Below are 6,000 nucleotides of genomic sequence, written 5' to 3'. Positions count from 1 at the left end.
AAAAGGAATAAAAAAGGTTAATATTTCAATAGGCAGAGATAGTTTTATGTTTAAAAAGTTGAAGCTGAGACCTTTTATGATGGAGAATTGAGTGGATTAATTCTTGGAGGCATGAAAGCCACAGGTATATGTGTAGTAGCCCCTTCCTAACTCCAATTCCAGTTAGGAGGTCTGGATTCCAAATTGTGAATGACTACTTGACTCTGATGGTTTTATGGATTACCTTGTTGGGTTCGGTAGAAGATTGGCACTTATTAATGCCCATCAATTTGTTGCCTTTTGATGATAGTTGGTATCAGTTAGCTACCTAGTTAACTAGGGGTTTGATTAAGGTTATATAGTAAGAACACTTGGTACAAAACATGGCAGCTAAATGGTGGAGTGGAAAAAGTGCTGGGCTGGAGTCAGGAGGACTTTAATTCAAATCCAGTTTCAGATGGTTACTAGCTTAAGTCACTTAACCTATTTTGCCTTACTTTCTTCATCTGTAAAACAGGGATAATAACACCTACCACCCAGGATTGATGCAAGGACCAAAGGAGATAATAATAGTAAAACTATACACAGTACCTAAAACACAGTAAGTGGTATGTAAATGTTAGCTATAGTACTACAGAATATCCCCAACCAAAGGTCTTGGACATATTCTCACAATATTATGTAGATTCTAAAGAAAAGTGAATTTGGACTTAGGAGAAAATGTAACAAATGGATAACTTACAGATTCTGGATGCATGAAAGTCTCTTCCCCTTTTAAGAATCCTCATGAATTTCTCCTGAGGTGTGTAGAACTTATTACCATACCCCAATGGTTTGATGCTGGGAGAATTCATCTCCACATGGAGGTTATGTTCTCTGAAGTGGACTTTCCTTGGTATGTCTAGTGTATACTGTCTTAGCTCCCAGATGTGAATTGTTTGTAGCTATTACTATTTCTCTGATGAAATAGTCAGTGGAGATGGGGAAAATTGAATGTGACACTTCTGGTCTCACTTCACTTCCAGTACCCTTTTGCTGCCTTCTATTTAGAAAGTCAACTTCTTGGCTTTAGAAAATACTCTAGAAACCTGCCTCTTGAAGCTTTTGCTGAATTCACTTTTTTTCTGATATTCACAGGCCCAGAGAAGTGTCTAATTCTTTCACCAATTCCCAATGAATTTTGTTATCTAATTTTATCCAAAGTTGTATTCTCAACTAATAAAGGAATAAATGCTTAGAGTATCTTGTTAGTTTCATTAATTGTGATTGAAGTTTGGAACAAAACTCATAAATATATAAGGATGACAAATAGTGAATTCTTATTACAGTCAGAAAAATGATTCAAATTATAATGTATGGGATGGTGAAGGAATTATTTTTAAACAATATTTTATTTAATTAAATATTTCTCAATTATATATATTTTTAAAATTTTAACAATACTTTTTTTAAAATTTCAAGTTCCAAATTTTCTATTTCTTCCCTCCCTCCCTCCTTCCCATTTGAAAAGGCAAGCAACATAATATTCTTATAAATGTGAAGTTATGCAAAACCTGTTTCCATATTAATGATGATGCAAAAGATAATAAACAAAAAAAAGTGAAAAGTGTATGTTTCAATCTGTATTCAGTGTAAATCAGTTCTCTCTGTAAAAATAGATAACATTTTTCATTGTGAGTTCTTTGAAATTCTCTTAACTCTCTTAATCAGGACAGCAAAATCTTTCGTAGTAGATTATTATAATATTGCAGTTACTGTGTACAATGTTCTCCTGATTCTTCTGACTTCGTGTTGCATCAGTTTATATAAGACTTTCCAGGTTGTTGTTGTTTTCTTTTTCTTTTCTGAACCATCCTGCTTGTCATTTCTCTTAGTACAACAGTATTACATCGGAAACATATACCACAACTTATTCTACCATTGCCCAATTAATGGGCATCCCTTCAATTTCCACTTCTTTTCCACCCGAAGAAAGAGTTGCTATAAATATGTTTGTATACATAAGAACTTTTGTGTTTTCTTCTGTCTCTTTTGTGTAGTGATATTGCTGGATATTGCACAGTTTTATTGTCTTTTAGCATAGTTCCAAACTGTTCTTTCAAATAGTTGAACTAGTTCATGACTTGTCCAACAGAGCATTAGTGTCATAATTTTTTTTACATTCTTACATGATGTATATCTTATTTTAATATTTTAAAGTTTGATTTATCTAGCTCTGAGAGGAGAAAGCTGAGGTCCCCCACTAATATAGTTTTAATGTCCATTTCTTCTGTGATTCACTTATTTTCTCCTTTAAGAATTTGGATAGCTCTGTCGCTTGGTGTATATATATATATATATATATATGCATGTATGCATTTGTGTATGTATTCATGTATGTGTATATGCATGTATGTATATGTATATATTTAAATTTGATATTAATTCATTGTCTGTGGTTCTTTTTAGCAAAATGTAGTTCCCTGGAACTCCCTTTTATTTTGTTTTATTTTTGCTTTTGCTTTGTCTGAGATGATGAATTTTTTCTATCAGCTGAAACATAATGGATTCTGCTCTAGCCACTTATTTTAACTCTGTCTGTGTATTTCTCTGTCAAGTGTTTTGTATAAATAACATATTGTTGGATTCTGGTTTCTAATCCATTCTGCAATCTGTTTCCATTTTATGGGTGAATTCATCCTATTCATATTCACAGTTATGATTATGAAGTGTGCATTTCACTCCATCTTATTTTCTTCTGTTTATCTTTCTCTCTCTTTCTGTCCTGTCACTCCATATCCTATTTTGCTTCTGAGCATAGCCTTTCTTTATCTCCTCTTTATAAAAATCACTCTTCCTCTTTTATTCCCTTCCCTTCCTATATTCCTGTTGGATAAGATAGATTTCAATTCCTAATTAAATATATATATATATATATATATATGTGTATGTGTGTGTGTGTGTGTGTGTATGCACACACACCCCTTACACACATACACACCCCTTTTTATGTAAGATAAATTTCACTATCCTTCCTTCCCCCTTCTCCCAGAGCATCCCTATTTCTCATTTATCCATTTTTTTTTAAATCTTACCAACCTAATGGACTGACTCCTATGCCCTCTGTCTTTTTAGGATTCTTTTACTTGCCCTAATACTGACAAACTTCCAAGGAGTTATATCATCTTCTGATATAGTAAACAGTTTAACCTTATTTAATCCCTTATAAAATCTCTTTGATGTTTACTGTTTTGTGATTCACTGTAGTCTTGTATTTAAAAGTCAATTTTTTTTTTAGTGAGGCAATTGGGGTTAAGTGACTTGCCCAGGGTCACACAGCTAGTAAGGGTTAAGTGTCTGAGGCTGGATTTGAACTCAGGTACTCCTGACTCCAGGGCCAGTGCTCTATCCACTGCGCCACCTAGCTGCCCCCAAAAGTCACATTTTCTGTTCAGGGTTGGTCTTTTCATCAGGAATGCTTGAGAATCCTTTATTGTATTAAGTATGCATTTTTCCCCAGAAGGATTATAATCAGTTTTTCTGGGTAAGTTATTATTAGTTGTAATCACAGCTCTTTTGCCTTCTAGAATGTCATATTCTAAGCCTTTCTATAATGTGGTAGCTGTTAAATCTTGTGTGATCCTTTGTGGCTAGCTACATGATATTTGAATGGTTTCTTTCTAGTTGCTTGAAGTATTTTCTCTTTGAGCTAGGAGCTCTAGAATTTGGTTATAATATTCCTGGTAGTTTTCATCTTAGTATCTCTTTCATTTGGTACTTTTTTTTTTCAATTTCTATTTTCCTCACTGTTTTTAGAATATTGGTTCAGTTTTCCTTGATAATTTCTTGAAGTATGATATCCAACCTCTTTTTTTGATCATTGCTTTTAGGTAGTCCAATAATTCTTAACTTATATCTCCTCAATCTATTTTCCAGGTCATCGGTTTTCTCCAATGAGATATTTCAAATTTTCTTTTATTTTTAATTTTAAAGATTTTCCGGGGGCAGCTAGGTGGTGCAGGGGACACATACTAGCTGTGTGACCCTGGTCAAGTCACTTAATCCCCTTGCTCTGCCAAAAAAAAAAAAATTCCTTTGTTGTTTCTCAGTGTCTCATGGAGTCCTTAGCTTTCACTTTCTTGATTCTAATTTTTAAGGTTTTATTTTTCCCCATGAGCTTTTGTATCTATTTTCTGATTTGTCTAAATCTGTTTATTAAGAATTTATTTTCCGTTACAGAAGTTTTGTACTTCCTTTCCATTTGTCCAATTCTACTGTTTTAAGAAAGTTATTTATACAGTAATTTTGTGCTTCTTTTAGCAAGCTGTTCATTGTCTTTTGTTTTGTTTTGGTTTTTGCAGGACAATGAGGATTAAGTGACTCGCCCAGGGTCACACAGCTAGTCGGTGTTAAGTGTCTGAGGATGGATTTGAACTCAGGTACTCCTGATTCCAGGGCCAGCGTTTTATCCACTGCATCACCTAGCTGCCCCCTGTTCATTGTCTTTTAATAATTTTCTTCCCTCACTTTCATTCCTTTACTCAATTTTTCCTTTACCACCCTTATTTGATTTTGCCATTTTTGGAACTTCTGGGAATGCATGTTAGCCTTGTGTCTAATTCATATTTTTTCTTTGATGTTTTTTGCTTGTAGCTATTTTGACAAACTTGTCTTATGGGTTTGGGTCTTGAACCATATTAAGTTTTGGGGTTTTTTTGTCACACCTTTTTTATGCTTTGTTCATTTTTTCCATGATACTTCTTAATTTTGAACTTTATGTTAAGTTGGGTTTTGTTTCTGTGAATGAGATTTTCCCCAATACTTAGATATAAGTTATTTAATTATGAATCAGTATAATAGACTATAAATGGTGATTTACTTATGTTTAGGTCTTCCCTAGTCTCTTAAAATTATGTAACTTGTTCTTAATATACACAATTTTTTTTTGGCGGGGCAATGGAGGTTAAGTGACTTGCCCAGAGTCACACAGCTAGTAAGTGTCAAGTGTCTGAGGCAGGCTCGATTTGAACTCAGGTACTCCTGAATCCAGTGCTGGTTCTTTATCCACTGCACCACCTAGCTGACCCCTTAATATACTCTTAATATACTTTAGTGGCTTAAGCCAATGTAATAATGTTCTTATGTATCAATTTTATAAGTAAATTTGTCCCTTGATCATTATAACTGATGTCCCTTGATCCTTGTGGTTAATCACAAGGTACTCAAAACAGCATCTTCTAAGCTGAAGGAGCCAATCAGTTTCAGAGAATGACATCCACTGTGTCAAGTAAACCTATAAGTATTGTCATAAACCCATAAGGTCAGAACTACCTGGGTGCAGGACAGTATGGGACCAATCAGCACTAGAGATTGGAGAAAGTCCAGAGGTCAAGAGGATACATGTCTACAACAGTGACGTGGGACAAGTGACTACATCCAAAATCTGCATATGTGTCCATGAGTTCTTTTGATCTGTTGTATATTTTGGAGGAATTTGTCTAAAAACAGTAATGTATAAAAGTATTTGACCCTTCCTGAGGTATAAATATCATCAAATCCCTAGGTTTGGGGTCTTGCAGGTCCTACCCCTGACTGAGACAGGCTTTATTGAGAGATAGGCCCTCTCTCAATAAACCTATTTTATATGGTTTGGAGACTTCACTGCTCCTTTCTTTCATTGGACTTAGAAATTTTCACATTTCTGGCATGTAGGGGAGCAGGACGGCTCTCTCTTTAGCATTGTATTTGTTTCACATGCTTGCTTTCAGAGATTCTTCTGGGTTTTGTAAGGTTTTTTTTGGTTCTGTGACTTTGTAATATGGAAAATATATATGGTTATCACTCTCCTGGTCTTCACTCTGGTACTTATCCAGGAAAGACCCATGATCATTTGCAATTGCAATTGATACTACTCTTCAGGATCCCTGATCCCTTCAGCTGATAAGTGATACTTCTCATCATGGCCCCTGTTCCTTTGGGATCACAAGCAATTTTTCTTGTTATGCACTTACAATGACTTTGAATGTGTAGAATTCATGTCAA

This window comes from Dromiciops gliroides, chromosome 4 (assembly GCF_019393635.1).
Source record: "Dromiciops gliroides isolate mDroGli1 chromosome 4, mDroGli1.pri, whole genome shotgun sequence".
NCBI classification, from domain to species: domain Eukaryota; kingdom Metazoa; phylum Chordata; class Mammalia; order Microbiotheria; family Microbiotheriidae; genus Dromiciops; species Dromiciops gliroides.
This window is presented reverse-complemented; position numbering follows the sequence as displayed.